The sequence below is a fragment of the Carcharodon carcharias genome, chromosome 6 (genome assembly GCF_017639515.1).
Source record: "Carcharodon carcharias isolate sCarCar2 chromosome 6, sCarCar2.pri, whole genome shotgun sequence".
Classification (NCBI taxonomy): domain Eukaryota; kingdom Metazoa; phylum Chordata; class Chondrichthyes; order Lamniformes; family Lamnidae; genus Carcharodon; species Carcharodon carcharias.
The window spans coordinates 2,068,514-2,087,403 of record NC_054472.1 but is presented as its reverse complement, the minus strand read 5'-3'; the positions used below and the strand labels follow the sequence as shown (position 1 = coordinate 2,087,403).

The window sequence follows — 18,890 nt, the reverse complement described above, 5'->3', positions numbered from 1 at the left end:
CATAAAATTCTGCCCACAGGTTCCTTTATTCTCTCTCTAGACTCCCTCTGCTGGTATAGGTGTACAGTAGTCTTACGGGCAGAATGCACTACATTTCTCCCCTTATCAGTAAGTAAACGGCTTAGCATGTTTCAATAGTTTGTTTCCAAATCTGTAAACAATAAACTTAAGCATAACTTGAATAGTGAACTTCACCAGTAACAATATTATATATGCAAATGTTATGTTAATTTAACAGTGCATTCAGTCATATACAATGAGATGATAGATTTGTTCACCAATTGGAAATTGTTCACTTTGTAACATAATCACTTAAGTACGATGGACGTTTTCTCTCGAGTAGGATATCGGCTGACGTCAGGAGTGGTCTCATTTAACTTATGTCCTTCATCTGAGATGCTAATGCCGAAATTGGATTTAATGGGGTTTTCAGTGCTTTGAAGAATGACCTGTTTTGTGTGGTGATTCGCGAACCACAATGAATGGTTATTGATCTTTTTGCATTGGTCACAACAAATGGCTGGATGTCATAAGAGATTATTTGCTTTCCACCATGACCATTATATTTCACCAGCACTCTATCTCCTGGTTTTGTGGTGTAGCTCTAAATTTCATGTTCTGTACTGCATTTATTTTCATTCAAGCCTTCTGTTCTCAATAGCGTCCATGTCCATGTTGATCATTAGCTCCATGGGGTAGCTCAGGAAAATGTGAAATACCTCAGCTGCTGAGTTGACGACAAAGATGAGCCTGTATATCTAAAAAGTCCGATGTGAGTGGAGAATATTGTAAGATATCTTGATTCTTCTGCCGGCTCGATATGATGGTGTCCTGCCTCGAGGTCAAGTTTAGCAAAGTGTTTAACACCATTTACTTTCTCTATGATATGATTGATTGTCAGTATCAAGCGTGTTTCTCTGGCTTCGTTTGGTAACCGCATATCAACACAGATTCTAATCTGGTTCTTCTTCTTGGGTTTCTTGATGACTACTATAGATGAGACCCAAGGGATAGGCTCAACTTCAACTTTCTCAATAATGTCAAGGTCAAGTACATGTTGAAATTCCTTCCCCGTCTGCCTTCTGACATGAAGCGGTATTTGTCACTGTTGATGCATGACTGGGGGCACATTTGAGTCTATATGCAGCTTGCATGTAATGCCTTTCAGTTTGTCGATATCAGTGAAATGGTCAGCATACAATCCAAGGCTGTTAGTGGTATGCGTAGAAGCTGTGTATATGAGTGCAATCATTTGCAGATCTGTTGTTGTGTGATAAGTGTGTCACATTCTCCAGGTATGACACAGAATATAGCATTTGTTCTTTTGGCTTTGAATGAGACTGGTGTTTCAAAAGTCCTGAGAACTTACAGTGGTTTGCCACAGTTGTAAGGGAAAATTTTTGTATTCCCTGGTTTGCAGAGAATGGTGCAGTCCTGAAGTTTGTTGAATGTTTTGCTCTCAGGATATTGACAGGTGCTCCATGTATCTAGAAGAGCATTTATGTCTGCGCAGCCAATGGTCACTGTCACACATGGCTGGTCACTGTGTCGAAAGAGAACACAGACGTGTATTCAGGGTCAACTGCTTCCACATTGGCTACACTCTGTGGCTCATTTGCTGTGCTATGTGCACGTGGCACTCTTCTGGTGGTATTGGTCTCATTAGTTGATTTTATTGATGAGCGACAAACATGAGCAAAGTGGTTGAGTTTTTGACCAGCTTTACATTGTTTACCTGTAGCAGGACTCTGGTGTGGGTAAGCACTGCCACAGTGCAAATATTTTTTGGACAAGTCGCTTGTAGGTGGTTTCCAGTCACTTGAGGGATGAACAGTGTTCACAGGAGCTGAACTTGGAGTGTGATAGTTACTGCTGGCAGCCTCAACTTCAGTGGCTCTGGATTCTGAAAGTGATAGCGATCTTGCTAACTCCAGCAGCTCTAACAGCTTTTTGTCTTTCTTGAGTGCTTTTCGGCATGGTTGACTACAGAGACAACGTTCGATTATCTGTGTTTTGCTTTCCTATCTGACATGTTCAACATCACCAAAGGCACATTTGGTTGCTAGTTGCCTCAAATGCCTGCAACATTGACCAATTGTCTCATTTGTTTCTTGCTTAGTGTGCTGGAAGGCAATCGCTTTGTATATTGTATTTTTCTTGGGGTGAAATAGGTTGTTAGTGCACTTTTGGCTGAGTCGTGATCACTTGCTCAGGAGTAAGTGTCTTGAAAGTATCTTCCAATTCTTCACCTCCATAATGGAGAAGTAAGGCCTTTTTTCTTTTGTCACCTGTAGCTGCAAATCTGCGGTCCCACCTTTGAAACGTCACAGTCACTTGTCAACATGGGAATACAGATAGTGACTCTGAGCACACACCAAAGGTTGGTAGATTTGGCATAGACAACACCATTTTGATCAGCAATGCAGTGACAGTGCACAATCAAGGATCCGGGATCACGTTCCTCCCAAAGAAAAACCTCTCTTGCTGTGCTCTTTGTTATGAATTGACAATTTATTCTGAGGGAGACTATGCCTGATCAATGTTCCCTCTGAGCAGTGTGGCCACGCAACAACCCGGAAATTCCCAAGCAGGCCATCATCAAGACGGTCCTTTTAAATTTACTGAGTGTACAAGGCCGCATTTAAATAGATCAACTATATATTCAAAAACAGAGAGAACATTGCTCCTGATATCCCTGGATTAGGAGTTTAACTTCTTTTCAAATTGTCAATGGTAAAGATGATCTTATGTCCCCATTGTGCAGTTAATTGCAGGCACAATAACTCCAGAGGCAAACATTTCTAATGTTTGTAGCTGATTTCCTGTATCACTGTTCAGGGGGCTGACAGACTGAAGGCAGGAATTTGCGCCAAGCAGGTGGGCGCGCACCTGACCCGCTTGAGCGTAAAGTGATGCGCGATGACATCGAGTGAACCTCCCGACGTTAACGTGCACTCGCGCGATATTTTGGGTGACAATTAACTGGCCTATTAAAGCAATTAAAGTTATAATTTAATTTAATTTTTCGCTGCCCACGGGCGGGATGAGGTTTCCAACAGCAGTTAAAATTTAAATAAAGATTTTTAAACTTCATTTATAATATGTCCCTACTTATGTGACAGAGTCAAAGTCACATGAGTGGGGAAGATGTTTTTAACGTGGCTAAGTTTTTCGTTTCTGATGTTTAGAATCTTCAGCTCCAGAGGCAGCTCTTGTGCCTCAGGGAGAGTTTCATTGCGCGCACTTGCCAATTTCCGCACTCACCCTGCTCCGTCCCCCACCCCCGCCCCAGCACTGCTGAGCGCCGCAGCGCGTCTTTCACGCTGACTGGCCATTAATTGGCCAGCGTGAAATCGATGTTGGGGCTCGGTCGCAGGCGGGGGGTCAGTTTTGCAGCCGTTCCCAGGCTCACCCACCCAGGGGAAAATCCTGCCCTGAGTGTTACACCGTGTATTACACAAGATATCAGTCTGGGTCTCTTTTAAAGTCACAAAGTCTGATTGTTGCTAATTGAATGCAGGGAGAGGCAATCAGAATTTCATTGTAAAACGCTTATTTATTTCAGGCTTTGATTTGCACTTTTGTGATATTTGATGTGTAATATCTGAAGTACAAATTCCAATGTCTAAAAACCTTCATTGTCCTTAAGCAATTTCAAATCCTGTGGGCCTTAAAGGATCATGCTATCTTGGACACAGGAACACTTTAGCAATACAATAATATGCTGGGTCTCATCTCCTTCTTAGGCTGTCCCTCAGGATTGACGGTGACTTGCTTCCACTGCAGTTTGACAAGTTCTGAGATGGCTGATAAGTCCAATGTGTGATCTGCAGACTCTGCCACACGTGGGGTAAGTGGTGCTTGAAGGATTGAGTAGATAGAGTTGTTTGGAGTTTGTGTGCTCCCTCTGGTGCCACAACATCGCCTCTTTGTATGCTTGATGAGGTCTCTTGATGTGTTCAGTGATTTTCTGAATGTATATTGGTCGGTCACAAGCCAGGGAGTTGGTGGGGATGTTTGACCTCTTCAGGGCTGTTTTGAGGATGTCCCTAAAGCATTTCTGGTGTACTGGAGGAACAGCACCTCATTTTCCAATTAGGCACTTTACAGCCTTCTGGACTGAATATTGAGTTCAACAACTTCAGATCATGAACTCTCTCCTCCATCCTCAACCCTTTTTGATCCCCTTTTTTCAAATATTTATTTTAAAATTTTTATATATATATTTTTCCCACCTATTTCTATTATTATTTAAAAAATTTATTTCCATTCATTGCTTTATCCCCACCTTTTAGCCTCTTTTCTCCCACGCCATCCCCTCCCCCCACCCCACCCCCACTAGGGCATCTGTCACTTGCTCATCGTGTTTTCTACTCTTAATGTCACCATTAGCACCTCCTTTAGCCAGTATCACCACCATCAACACCCCTTCTACCTTTTGTTTATGACATCTTTTGCAATCTCTCCTTTGCCTCCACCTATCTATCGCTGGCCCCCTATCCAGCTTCACCTGTCCCACCCTTCCGCCCTTAAGCAGTGTATATTTCACCACATTTTTGACTTCTCTTTAGTTCTGAGGGACAGTCATATGGACTTGAAAGGTTAACTCTGTCTTTCTCTCCACAGATGCTGTCAGGCCTGTTGAGTTTTTCCAGCATTTTTTGTTTTTGTTTCAGATTTCCAGCATCCGCAGTATTTTGCTTGTATCTGGTGTTCTCCTGAAAGTCTCCTGCAACCAAGTTCCAAGTACAGCAGTTCCTTTGGGAATCTGGTTTCAGGCGTAAGAACCATACATCCTGTCCAGCAGAGTTGGTTTTGAGTGATTAGTGCCTCAGTGCTGGGCACATTGACTTGGGAAAGGACACAGCTATTGGACCACCTTTCTTGTCACTGCTGGTGGTACTTCTCCAGTGCTTTCAGGTGCCTGGTTACCCAAATCTCTGAAGCATACAGGAGCATGTCATATACTGAGAACATCCTGAACATAGTGTGAGCTGCACCATGAGAGGCCCAACATATAAGTACTGGTGGCAAACGTTCTTCAAACACATAGAGAAAGCTCCCAATAGAGTCTTTTTACATTGTGCGCCCAGCTGTCACAACACACTGTACCATTGAACCCCAACAAAATAATCTTAAGAAAGACTTTCTAAATGCTGCTGAGTACAGCAAGAAAAATGAGCTGCTGGATTCTGGGCACATTCTGGGTTAGTGACAGTGGGCTGCGGAGGGAAGTCCACGGTGTTTACGCCCTGTCCCAAGTTTCACATTCCTACAGGCTGTTACATATTAATTATTTCTGCACAGCCTGTATTTTGAAAAAATGTGGCCACAAAACATCTGCAGAAGCAGTTACTTTGCTTTGCCTCTTGAAGAATAACGCCAAGGATCTAAACTTCAGCTGTTAACTGCCTGCCTTGTACAGAACTAGGTCAGGTATAGAATAGCGGATAGTTTGAGGATTCAACCTTTGTTTAATATTTCACCTTTTAGTTGGCATGTAATTAGCAATAGCCCACCTATAGATGGTTTTATTATAGATGGATATATTTTAAGTCAAAATTGCATATACCAACAGGGAAAAATCTTGGTTGGATATCTTGCTGGATAAAGATTAAAGAATGCTAACTATGATAATAATCAGTCATGATCTTGGTATAATACTTGATCCTGAGCATTCATCCCTACTTCCTGTCCATCGTGAAGGTCACTCGCTTTCAACCCTACAAGCCTGCTCTGCCCCAACTCCAACCTATATGTTATCTGAAACACACCATTGTCATCTCCAGACACCCTCCAATGCCCTCCTTGCTAGCCACTTCCCATCTCTTCTCCTTAACTCACATCTTGCCCATCACCCACCTCGTTTTCAGGAATCTTTCGCTGGGTCCCCATCCTTCTAAGATTTATATTTAAACTGTTTTCTCTTGTCGATAAATCTTTCTATCGTTTCTCCACCTTCCCAGCCTTTTCCCATCACATTTCAACATCCTTCAGCAGACCCATAACCCCTGCCTGATGCTCCATTTCCCTGATTCAGGCTTTACCTGTTGCCTCGACCAATTAATCACCTTCTGGAACAACCTCTGTAGTTCACTGCATGTCCTGGCCAATATTCATCTTCTAATAAACTTCTAAAACAGATTATTTGGTCACTTATTTCATTGCTGCTTGTGGGATTTTGCTGTGTGCAAATTGGTTGCCACATTTCCTACATTATAACACTTCAGAAAAGCACTTCAAGTGGCTGTAAAGCACTTTAGAGCATCCCAAGGTCATTAGAGGTGCTATAGAAATGCAAGTTCTTTATATTTCTTACTCCTTGTTTGTTTGAACCTTTCTGGTCTGAAGGTTTGGAAAGGCCAGTTCTTAGTGCTGATGCCCGAATGACGGATAAACCCTCGATCAGGATTGCAAGATAGATGTGTAAATCGATGGGAACATTGATGGGCAGATTGTGGCCTAAGCATCCAAAATCGCCAAACTGATTTACACAAACTACAACAGCTGAGATAACCCAGACATCAACAAGCAATGCTCCTTCCAACAGGAGTCATGGGTTAGCATCAGGAAGCAGAACTCTTGGCAGTATCTTTTTTCACCAGCTCCCAGCTCAATTGGCTGCTGCATCTCCTACATCATCACAATGACTATACTTCAAAGTGCTTCATTAGAGTTTTGGGATGTCCTGAGGTTGTAAAAGGCACTATATAAATGTGATTTCTTTCTTTTAAGAGCACTAGGGTCTACTACAGCTGCAACTGAGATCAAAAATCAGCAGAGACTAGGAATGCTGCCTAGTTTGTCGTAACCTGTACCTGTATTCACAGGTGAGTAACTTTCAAAATTTTACTCCACCTGTGGTCAAGCAAAGGTTTGACTGAGAGAGAGGCTGGAAGAATGCCTTCTATTTAAAAGTTGCTTAAAGCCAATTAATTTTTCTGTGGTATGAAAGTGGATCTAGTTAGAGTACCTCACCCTCCAGAATCAGCAGCAGCACTTTCACACTCAGCAAACAAAGGCCAGCCATGTCAAAAAAGACAGCTCCAGAAATGTAAGTGAAATTCTTTTAAAGCACCAAATGGAATAATTCAGGACAAAGACATGAGAAAGAGTCAGGGTGGAAATGAGAAGTTTGGTGGTGTGCATTATACATTTGTGAAATTGCTGAGGGTTTCTGCACTGACACCAAAACTGGATTGCTGGAGCTGCTTATCACCCTCGGAAGAGAATCACTTGTCAATGGCACAACCTCTTCAATCTCAACGTTCTAATGTGTTAATGTAATTGGTAAAAATCCACTTAAAATCTATCAGTTAGAAATTATATAAAAATACCCAGAGTAGAAGGATTCTCCTTCAAACTCCAAGACCTTCACTGACAAAGATCAAAACAGGATGGTACAACACTCCACCCCTCCCTCCACTCCTATCGGCTTATGATCCTGATATCTCCTACTTCCTTTGCAATACAACATTGTCAGGAGTAGACATTGTTTTAACAAGCACATTTACAACTTGGAAAAATATTGACGTGCCCTTTTGTAATCTATGGGGTGTTTGTATAGATGTGCAACTGTTAAGCAGCATTCCTTCCTGGTTCTGCTAGAAATAAACAAAAGAAATCAGCTCTGTATGATAAGCTCCACTTATCAAGGCTTTCTGAAAGGCCTTGGACAAAACATTGCATTAGTTAGTTGTGAAAAAACAAAATGTTTGAATGGATTTAGTACAGAGCACCACAAATTCACAATCCATCCAGCTAACTGCCATATTGACAACACTTTCCATCATTCACATGAACCATAAGTGACGTAGTGGGTAAAACATAATCCTTGGGAAGCTCTGTTTCAGCAGCGATGTGTCTAATGTGTCATTACACAAACTGCTTTTCCCACTGCATTGTTTTTAAATTATAGGCGACTAACAGACCATTCCCCCACTACCCAACCATTCCCCCACTACCCAACCATGGGTAGTGGATAATGGGGATCCTGTAGATGTAGTATATCTGGACCTCCAGAAGGCCTCTGATAAGGTGCCACACAGAAGATTAATACACAAGATCACACGGAGTTAGGGGTAATATATTATCTTGGATAGAGGGTTGGCTAACCAACAGAAAGCAGAGGGTCGGGATAAGTGGGTCTTTTTCTGGATGGCAAGCTGTAACTAGTGGAGTGCCATAGGGTTCGGTCCTTGGGCCCCAACTATTTACAATCTATATTAATGACTTGGATTCAGGGATAGAAGGTACTATAGCCAAATTTGCAGATGACACCAAAATAGGTGGGAAACTAAGTTGTAATGAAGAAATAAGAAATTTACAAATGGATATGGACAGGTTAGGTGAATGTGCCAAAATTTGATAGCTGTAGTTTAACGAGGATAAGTGAGGGGTTATCCATTTTGGTCAGAAGAATAAAAAGGCGGCTTATTACTTAAATGGAGAGAACCTTCAGAATGCTTCAGTGCAGAGGGATCTGGGTGTCCTCATGCATGAATTGCTGAAAGCTAGTATGCAGGTACAGCAGGTAATAAGGAAAGCAAATGGAATTTTGGCATTTACTGCTAAAGGGATAGAGTATAAAATAGGGAAGTGTTGTTGCAACTGTACAAGGCATTGGTGAGACCGCACCTGGAGTACTGTGCACAGTTTTGGTCCCCTTACTTGAGGAAGGATGTAGTTGCACTGGAGCAGGTTCAGAGGAGGTTCACTAGATTGATTCCAGAGATGCAGGGCTTGTCTTAAGAGGAGAGATTGAGCAGTTTAGGCCTATGCTCGCTAGAGTTTAGAAGGATGAGAGGAGATCTAATTGAAATATATAAGATGCTAAAGGGGATAGACAAAGTAGACATGGAGCGGCTGTTTCTCCTTGTGGGGCATTCTAGAATGAGAGGCCATAGTTTTAGGCTAAGGGGTGGTAGATTTAAATCAGAGATGAGGAGGAATTACTTTTCTCAAAGGGTCGTGAATCTGTGGAATTCACTACCTCAGAGTGCAATGGATGCTGGGACGCTGAATAAATTTGAGGAGATAGACAGATTTTTAATTAGTAATGGGTTAAAAGGTTATGGGGAGAAGGCAAAAAATTGGAGTTGAGACAAAATGAGATCATCCATGATTGTATTGAATGGCGGGGCAGGCTCGAGGGGCTGAATTGCCTACTCCTGCTCCTGGTTCTTATGCTCTAATGTTCTTATTCCCCACTCCCCAACCGTTCCCCCACTCCCCAACCGTTCCCCCACTCCCCAACCATTCTCTCCATTACCGAACCCTTCCCCCTACCAAACCAGTCCCCACTACCCAACCACCTTCCACTTTATTAAATGAACTTGGGTATATTGACACATCGATGGTCAAAGTGGGCACAAGCAGATAACTACTTAGAAATACATTTCATTTTTATTTAATTGCCTTTGGATGTGAGCATCCTAATATTTTGTCTTTCTGAGCCTCCAGATATATATCAGGCCATGTGGGATGCTTGAATCTGAGCTCTATTAATTCCAAGATATTGCAAGTTACTGATACTAATGGGTCTTTGGTGTTCTAATTAAGGATTAATGCACCAATGAATAAGATCATCCTGTGCCAAACCATAGGCACACACAATTCAATAAGACAAACCAGTGAGTAAGAAGTACAAGATTTTTTTATTTTATTCTTGGAATGTGGGCATCGTTGGCAAGGCTGGCACTGATTGAGAAGGTGGTGATCAGCTGCCTTCTTGGTGAAGATACTCCCAAAGCTAGACCGCATGGCTGTATTGCTGCAGGTTATGGGCTGTGTTTTGTTCTCCACCTCATTACAGGATATGCTCAGGTCACTGCAGATGAGTCAAAGGAAGAAATTTTAAAAATACAACTCCTTTTTGTCTTCTTTCACTGTTGCCAGATGTTACCTATTACATTGTGGAATTTGGAAGAGTTTGAAAAAAAGGACAGGTCGACCTGAATCTTAAATGATCCAAATTAATCAACTACTTAAGCCCGAGTCTGAAATGGTTTAAAATCAGGTAACTTTAGAAAAGAAATTCAGCTCACTGTTCATCCCATTACTCACTACACAAAGTCAATTAAAAATTTTACAACTGGGTTCGGTGAGGAGCTCCTGATTGCTGCAAAACTTTGCTGCAGGAGTGCATCAGATGTTTATCATTTCTAGCGTCTTATGGCTGCCTTTGCTGATACACAGGAGTCTCTGTGAATTGTGTAGTACTGTGCCAGCACCATAACTGCTACTGAAGCAAAACAGGGAGCCCCCAAGGCTATGTTTTTCTATCTTGAATTGTAGGAAGTAACTGAAGACAGGCTATAAAAAAGTTGAATGTAAAATCTTAGTCCAGGAACAGTAAAGATAAGAATGATAAAGTAAAATATGTGTAACAGTGAAATATTAACAGCTATGGGCAGCCATAATAACTCAGCAGAAACCTGGCCCTGGCTATAGCCCAATGCAAACGCACCTGATAAAGAAAGACATCTACACTTATATAGCACCTTTTATATCCCCAGTATGTCCTAGAGTCCTCTAGAGCCAAAGAAGTACATTTGAAGTGTAGTCATTGTTAGGATGTAGGAAATGCAGCAGCTATGTACACACAGCAAACTCTCACAAACAGCCATGTGATAATGATCAGACAATCTGTTTGAGTGACATTGGTTGAAGGATAAATATGGACACCAGTGTGAACTCCCTTCCTCTTCTTCAAATAGAGAGTAGATTTAGTTGAATATCTCAGCCAACAAATGGCATTTCCGATGACACAGAAGTGTCAAGCGCTCAAGTCTTAGAATGGGGAGGTAACCTATGACCTTATCATTAGAGGCCAGAGTCCTACCACTGAGTCAAGAATTACAGTAGAATCTGGTCTGTTTCATTTCTATTTGCATCTTAAGCATGGAATGTAGGCCTGGACTTCAGGACATGGCTGGGGGAATGTTGCATTTTTAAAAATTTGTTCCTGGGATGTGAGCATCACTGGCAAAGTCAGCACTTGTTGCTCAAACTACCAACCCTGGAGCAGTGGTGGGGAGCCTTCTTCTTGAACCGCTGTAGTCCACGTGGTGTAGTAATACCTAGAGTGCTGTTAGAGAGAGAGCCGTGCTGTCAGAGGGTTAATACCGACAGAATGCTGCACTGCCGGAGGGTCAGTACTGAGGAAATGCTGTATCATTAGCGGGTCAGTACAGAGGGAGTGCTGCACTGTTAGAGGATCAGTAGAGGAAGTGCAGCTCTGTTAGAGGGTCAGTACAGAGGGAGTGCTGCATTGTTAGAGGATCAGTACTGAGGGAGTGCTGCACTGTCAGAGGGTCAGTACAGAGGGAGTGCTGCACTGTTAGAGGATCAGTACTGAGGAAGTGCAGCTCTGTTAGAGGGTCAGTACAGAGGGAGTGCTGCACTGTTAGAGGATCAGTATTGAGGGAGTGCTGCACTGTTAGAGGATCAGTACTGAGGGAGTGCAGCTCTGTTAGAGGGTCAGTACTGAGGGAGTGCTGCACTGTTAGAGGATCAGTACTGAGGGAGTGCAGCTCTGTTGGAGGGTCGGTACTGAGGGAGTGCTGCACCGTGGAAGGGTCAGTACTGAGGGAGTGCTGCACCGTTGAAGGGTCAGTACTGAGGGATCGCTGCACTGTTGGGAGGTCAGTACTGAGGGAGTGCTGCACTGTTAGAGGATCAGTACTGAGGGAGTGCAGCTCTGTTGGAGGGTCGGTACTGAGGGAGTGCTGCACTGTGGAAGGGTCAGTACTGAGGGAGTGCAGCACTGTCGGTGCAGGGTAAGGGGTAAAGTTGGGAGAACAGAAGAAAATAAAAGTATGGAATGGTGCGGGAAGTGCCTGCTGTTCCTTTCAGTGCTCCATTCTTGTTGCTTTTTGCCTTTCTAACACTGCAAAGTATGTCAACCCTAGTGCGTTAACGACTGGAATTAGCAGTTCTGTTTGTTTTTTGATCTGAATCCATCACAAGTTTGAGGAGAATATGATTCAAGGGCTTTCCTTATTGTATATTCAAAGCATTCCAAACAAAGCAAACCTAAGAATTGTGTGTTCCTCACTGACTCGCCCTTGCAGGATCCTATTTCCCTGTCCTAGCTCTTCCAGTGAAACTGTTCAGTATTTGATTTGAAATTTTGCTCTCATTAGACTATTAAATCTTTAAAAGAAAATTAAAAAACAATTCCTGAATGAGAGAATTTCTGTGACAACTGAGAGGCTTGTACTCTTGCTGGAGAGAATGAAGACTATCTTCTAACCAATGAAAGAACAAATATTTGGAATGATGTTTAAGGAAGCAACATCTGAACTACTGTAGAAAGTCACAGACAACAGGCTGCGTGGATTCATCTTGAGGACTCAGTCCATTTTCGTTGTTCCATATTGGAGGTTTGGGGGGTATTGAGAATTTACATGCCATTGGATGCTGTGGTTGAGCATTGATTACTGCTCCAGCATCACCACGCTACTCCCCACCAAAAACAGTTCAAGCAGCAGCATGGTTCCACCACCTAGTCAGCGAGATGAAAGAACAAAAAACACACATTCTGCCATCTAGCTAACTGCTGTCTCAGTATGATTATCTAACAGGTGGGGTGCAAAAGATTCCACAACACTAGTCAAAGGAGATCTCCCAGTGTCATGGACAACATTCATCTCAACCAACACCACCAAACAAATCAACTGGCCATTATCTTACTGCTGGTTGTGGGATCTTGCTGTGCCAAAATTAGCTGCTATATTTGCCAACAAAATCCTTCAAAAGCAATTCCTTGTCTGTAAATTGCTGTAGGTTATTCTAGGTGAAAGATCATACACAAATAAAAGTTCACAGGTGTACAGGGCACGACCTGTTTCATATTGCTGCTCCCACCTCCCCTTATCAAGCTGCTGACCAGCACTGGGCTCCAGCTTCATTGTCTCCATCCACGGTCCAGAACCACTATCGAAAGCAGAGGAATTGCCATGGCAACACCTTGGCTAGATCCAACTTTCCAACCAATTAACACCATTTATTCCTGTATAAATATAAATTCTTGTAATTGTTTGAAATTTGGTGTTCTTGTGTTTGTCCTGATGAGTGCAAGACAAAAAGCTTCGACAACACCTCTCTTTTCAGCAATATTCATGTTCTATACTGCCATAGTTCCGAAATATTGCCCATATTTCACGACCGTCAGGGTTGATCACACCAAATAACCACAGAGAAAGGCACAAGGTTTCAAGGTAATGGAAAGACAGGAGCCTAGAAATCACTGTTGGAAACATTAGTGGACAAACACTGAACACATTTGAAAGACATTGTTTTGCTCACTATTTTAAATCAGGAATTAACCTGCTCATTGCAAATGATCAGTAAGTGTTTGTCCCCAATTACCTCCACCAGAAATTTCTGGGCTATGGGGCAGAATTTTCCCATTAGCGTGCGGGGCGGAGGGTGGGGGGAAGCCTCATGGTCACACGTAAAATGATGCAGGGTGACGTCGGGCGAGCGTCCCAATGTCACCGTGCGCCATCGTGATATCTGCTGCGCACCCGCCATTAGTTAATGGGCCACTTAAGGCCCTTGACTCACCAATCGACACCGATTTTTTGGGGCCTGTGCAATCTTCAGGTTGACACATGGGCTCAACAGGCAGGTGGGTAGGACACATTTGTATAAACCTCATCCAGGGGTGGGATAAGAGGGCTCAGTGGGGTTGCGAGTGTTCTCTGTCAAATATTGTTTTTTCAAAGTTACTGTGTGATCGACAATACTTCAAAACGCATCCCAGCTGCTTTGTCTGGACTCTCAATCTTCAGGTCAGCTCTCCGCAGTGAGGAATCTTTTTTGGGCCTGCAGGTTTCTGGAAGCCTTCCCATAGCCTGGGAATGGGAGCTGAACTCTCCACTGAAGGCACCTCCTCTGAGGAGGAAGGGAGGGCTAGAAGGGGGAGGAGGCCAGGAGTGCACATTTAACTTCCAGAGGAGCCGCCTTTGTGAGGCCAGGCGCAGGCACAAGGGGCGCAGGGCCAAGAGGCAGACCAAGGCAGAAGCAGCCACAGAAGATGCCACTATCCTGCTGCCAGGGTTTACAGGCAGCGAAGCAGCTACCTCAATATGTCTGAGGTGTAGTGCCAAAGGAGGCTCCGTCTCTCAAGGGAAATAGTCAACTATATCTGTCAGATGATTGGGCCTGGGATCTCTGCAAACTGTGTGGGTGGACACCCCATGCCAGTGGCTCGAAAGGTCACAGGTGACCTCAACCTCTATGCCTCTGGCTCCTTCCAGGGCTCAGTGGGTGATCTTTGCGATGTCTCCCAATCAGCTGTCCACACTTGTGTCAAGCAGGTCACAGACGCTCTGTTCAGACATACATTGACCTTCATCCACTTCCGGTTGGGACCAGGGGAAGCTGATCTGCTGGGTTAAGTGGCCATTGTCCTCACCCTTCCCGAGCGCAACAGTTCATTGAAGCGCTTGTGACACTGGATCCAGGTGCACTGCACCACGTCGTGGGAGCTCACCACCTCCGCCACCTCCTCCCAGGCACGTTTGGTCATGTGGGGGGGGTTCCTCCTCTCATCCTGGGGAACCAGCACCTCCTGCCGTGCTGTCACCTCCTTGAGGAGGGCAGCAAGGCACTCGTCAGAAAAACGAGGAGCACGGTGCCCCCCTGCCCTACCCTCCAGCCTGGCCTGCTCACCAGCAGCGCTCTGGGGAGCCCTTCCACTGGCTGTCATTCACAGCCTCGGAAAGGCTGCAGGGGCTTTTTAAAACAGGCGGCCGGGTCTCCATTGGACCCGGCGCTCACTGCTGTCTCACCACCTCCCACCCACTCCCACCGTCCTCGGGAGCTGTGATTCACGCTGGGTGGGCCTTAATTGGCCCGCCAGGTAAAATGGCGATCGGGTCCGTGCCCACTCTCGCACAGCCCACCCGACAGGTAGAAAATTCTGCCCATGGTCTCATTTTCTCCCCCAAATCAAATTCCAATTTGCTAAAAATATGAATTATGTTAAATTATTGGTTAGAATATTAAAGTATTAAATGTGTTTGGGGTTTAGCTGCATTGATGTTGCTCTATCATTGCTTAACACTCAGTTCCTTCATTATACCAGTTGTTGTACCTGCAAAACACCTGCTCCCTTTAAGCCTTCAGTTTATGTTTAGAAACCACTCAGTTTAAATGCTGCCAGAATAAAACAAGAGTTTAAAATTCCCTCAGAATTGCAGTTACTTTTCCCTTGGACCTCCCTTACAGGTGTGTGCATATTTTGATTCATTATTACAAAGAGCTACATTCTATCGAGGCAGCCCATTCAAGAAAACATACAATCACTGAGCACCTAATTACTTTACACACATTTATGATTAAGAGGTTTTTCTCATCAAGGGAACCAGGTAATAATGGATGCAGCAGGTGCCTGTGACAAACGCCCACTGACACTCTGCATATCCGTTTGCACAGTCACAAGAGTTTCAGTGCAGCAGTTGAAACAAACCAAACCAGCCTGCTTGACAGGATGGATAAATATCCAAGTTATCCAACTTCCATCTCTTCTGGTTGAACTTAAACACATTCCTGACTTCCAGGCTCTTCATAAAATCCCATTTACTGTCTCCCTCTATCCCAACTTATTATTTATCAGGCTCCTTTAGCTCTCCCCACCTTTGGTAAGTCAAAACACTCTGCTTCAGCTCACTGGAGCAGGCGGTGGTGTAGTGGTATTGTCACTGACTGATATTCCAGAGGCCCGGGGTAATGCTCTGGGGACCCGGGTTTAAATCCCACCACAGCAGACGGTGAAATTTGAATTCAATAAAAATCTGGAATTAAAAGTTTGATGATGACCATGAAACCATTGCCAATTGTCATAAAAACCCATCTGGTTTACTAATGTCCTTTAGGGAAGGAAATCTGCTGCCCTTACCTGGTCTGGTCTACATGTGACTCCAGACTGAAATGGTGCAGCATGCTACTCAATTCAAGGGCAATTAGGGATGGTCAGCAAACGCTGGCCTAGCCAGCGGCACCCCATCCCATGAATTAATGAAAAAACATCTATTTCCAGGATCTTAAAGCATTGGCTCCCTAACTGGCTGAGCTGCTCAGAGAACAGAATATTGCTGATGCTAGAAAAATGAAAGCACAAATAGCTGGAAATGTTCAGCAGGTCAAGCAGAATCCACGGAAAAAGAGTGGTCAACATTTTGCCTTTGGAATGTTTGCAGCCTTGCCATGCATGTTAACCACTTCCTTCAAAGCCTGATATCACCTAGCCACTGCTTTCTGGTTTATTTCATCTTTGCTTCTGCTCTTTTAAAGCTTGTTGCTGTGCTATACTATAGGCCATGCTTTTAGGATTTTTAAATATCCCACACACAAAAACATCTGCCTGAAATATGGTTTTACTGCCCAACCCAAGTCCTGTCAAGTCCAGGCTCCACGCGAGAAACTCCGAACACTCCCAGCATGAAGCAGCCAGGACCTGACATCCTTCACATTTTACTCTCGTCTCCTTCATTGCTTCCAGCAAGAGGCCAGAGGACATGCAGCCTTTAAGATGCCAATCTGCCACAGACACTCAGCAGCTCTGATGGTTGAATTACACCATAAAAGGGCAGTGTAATCAGAGGAGCTGGGCCAGTAATTAAAAGCCACATTTCAAAGCAATTAGGCATACCTTAACATCTTTAGAGTTGTTTTACAGTTTCAACCACTCAATTAATTCACATAACAAGGCCTATAGGTTTCTAAAGCTTAAAGAATGAGAAACATGGACTGGGTATCTCACACCGGATGGCTAAAAACCATTCCACTGGTCAGAATCTTGTTATTTTAAATGGATGTTACAAGCTCTAGCTGCAGCTAAATCTCCACACTAGGCCCTAAATGTTGGACTGTTTTAGACTCTAATAGGAAGAATCAGGTTTGAGGCTCCATCATTGCTTCAAAAGAAGCTGATTAAAACCTTTAACTGGTTTTGTGACAGAAAATCTAGCATTAAAGATGAATGCTGAACAAAAATTGCACCTTGGGCTAATTTTCTGAGAAGCTAAATTATTCATGTTTTTTTAAAACATGCAAGCCGGTCGTCTTGTGTGTGTGTGTGTGTGTGTGTGTGTGTGTGTGTGTGTGTGTGTGTGTGTGTGTGTGTGTGTGTGTGTGTGTGTGTGTGTGTGTGTGTGTGTAGGGGGTGTGGCACCTCCTAGGGCTCCATGAGGGGAGCTACGAGTGTGTACAGGTGTGGGGAATCAGGAGGGGGGTGTATAAATGCTGGGGTGTCGGGTGTATAAATGCTGGGGTGTCGGGTGTATACATGCTGGGGTGTCGGGTGTACAAACGCTGGGGTGTCAGGTGTACAAATGCTGGGGTGTCGGGTGTATACATGCTGGGGTGTCGGGTGTATACATGCTGGGGTGTCGGGTGTATAAATGCTGGGGTGTCGGGTGTATACATGCTGGGGTGTCGCCTGTACAAACGCTGGGGTGTCGCCTGTACAAACGCTGGGGTGTCGCCTGTACAAACGCTGGGGTGTCGCCTGTACAAACGCTGGGGTGTCGCCTGTACAAACGCTGGGGTGTCGTCTGTACAAACGCTGGGGTGTCGCCTGTACAAATGTTGGGGTGTCGCCTGTACAAGTGTGTGGAGGCATCGGGTATGTTGTTGTGAGCTGCTGGTTCATTTGTCCAATTCATGACGATCTTAAAGAGCTTCTTAAATAAGATGTAAATGTTCTCAGCTCAGGAAATTTTCAGCTCTGCTGCCTAGAATGGGTATGCAGGGGTCCAGGATTGAGTGTTTGTTGTCAGATGCAGATAATAAATACTGATAATTCTAAATGATCCCAACCGCACTTCTCCAATATGGAGAAGTGATTGGAAATGACCATGTATGGATCCCTAAGAACAGATGCCGGCTACATCGTTCCAATTTCCAACTTTTCCTGATCTCCACTGATCCAGTTGTCCGTCTTGACTTAATCTTAACTCCACATTCATTAATCAGTGTAATTCAGAGTGACCAGCTACTGGTTGGGACAGATATCTGTATGCTGGAGGCAGCATGAGTGAACAGCAGTGTAAAGATGCCTATGCGGACTCGAAACGTCAACTGTATCCCTCTCCGAAGATGCTGTCATCCATTGCTAGACTCTGCAAGTAACATTGACCAAACGATCGGTAAGAGATGTTAGCTTGAAGTTTAATTGCAGATGCACCAACAATCTGCTGCTAAACTCCAGGGTGCCCCTCCCCCAGAGTCAGTTTCAGAAACAAGACATAAAAGATTTGATCTATAATTATCACTGATGTGGGAAAGGAAAAATTCACACTGGCACAGTGGGGGGTACTTGCCTGGTGTACGTCTCAGTTTTTCTCTTCCAGATGTGGAAACCTCTCCAACTCTTTACCTATCTCTCCTGAGCAGTGACATCCCTCAAATTCACACCCCTAACATAAGAAAATGCAGTCATCATAAACAAAAACTCCATTACCACAACATGCAATTAAAGTCTTAACTTTACCCAGCATATAATTGTTCTGCAGTGCCAGCATGTTATTTGGCAGAACAAAAATAAAAATACCTGGAAAAACTCAGCAGGTCTGGCAGCATCTGCGGAGAGGAACACAGTTAATTTAGCAGCTTGGCTTTCAACTTATTCACACTTCATAAAGAAACTCGATACACTTTTAACCCTTTCACCCAAACAAATCTATATTTCTGTTTCAACAAGTTAAAACCTGAAAAGCATTGATCTCTGAAGTAGCTCACCAGCTGACTGTCCCATCCACCCACCCTCCTCCCCACCTCCAATCCAGTTCAATCAAACTGCTTTTAAAAGTCACATTTTAAAATCTTTATTCAAATTCAACTACTGACTATCTAGGAAGTCAAACCCTTGCTTTTAG

At 43.9% G+C, this 18,890-nt stretch overlaps 1 protein-coding gene across 3 annotated transcripts in view; it reads right to left on the bottom strand.

Annotated features, from left to right (window-relative positions):
• bbs9 (Bardet-Biedl syndrome 9) overlaps positions 1–18,890 on the bottom strand; it is a 505,659-nt gene that overhangs the window by 66,052 nt on the left and 420,717 nt on the right. Inside the window, exons 23-24 of one of the 3 annotated variants that reach the window (XR_005943329.1) lie at positions 18,336–18,431; positions 9,683–9,829 (exon numbers count right to left, since the gene is read on the bottom strand). The exons of the other annotated variants lie outside the window; for them this stretch is intronic. The gene's annotated coding sequence lies outside the window, so the exon portion shown is untranslated. Of the gene's footprint in view, positions 1–9,682; positions 9,830–18,335; positions 18,432–18,890 lie in introns of those variants that run through there. 3 annotated transcript variants of the gene reach the window in all.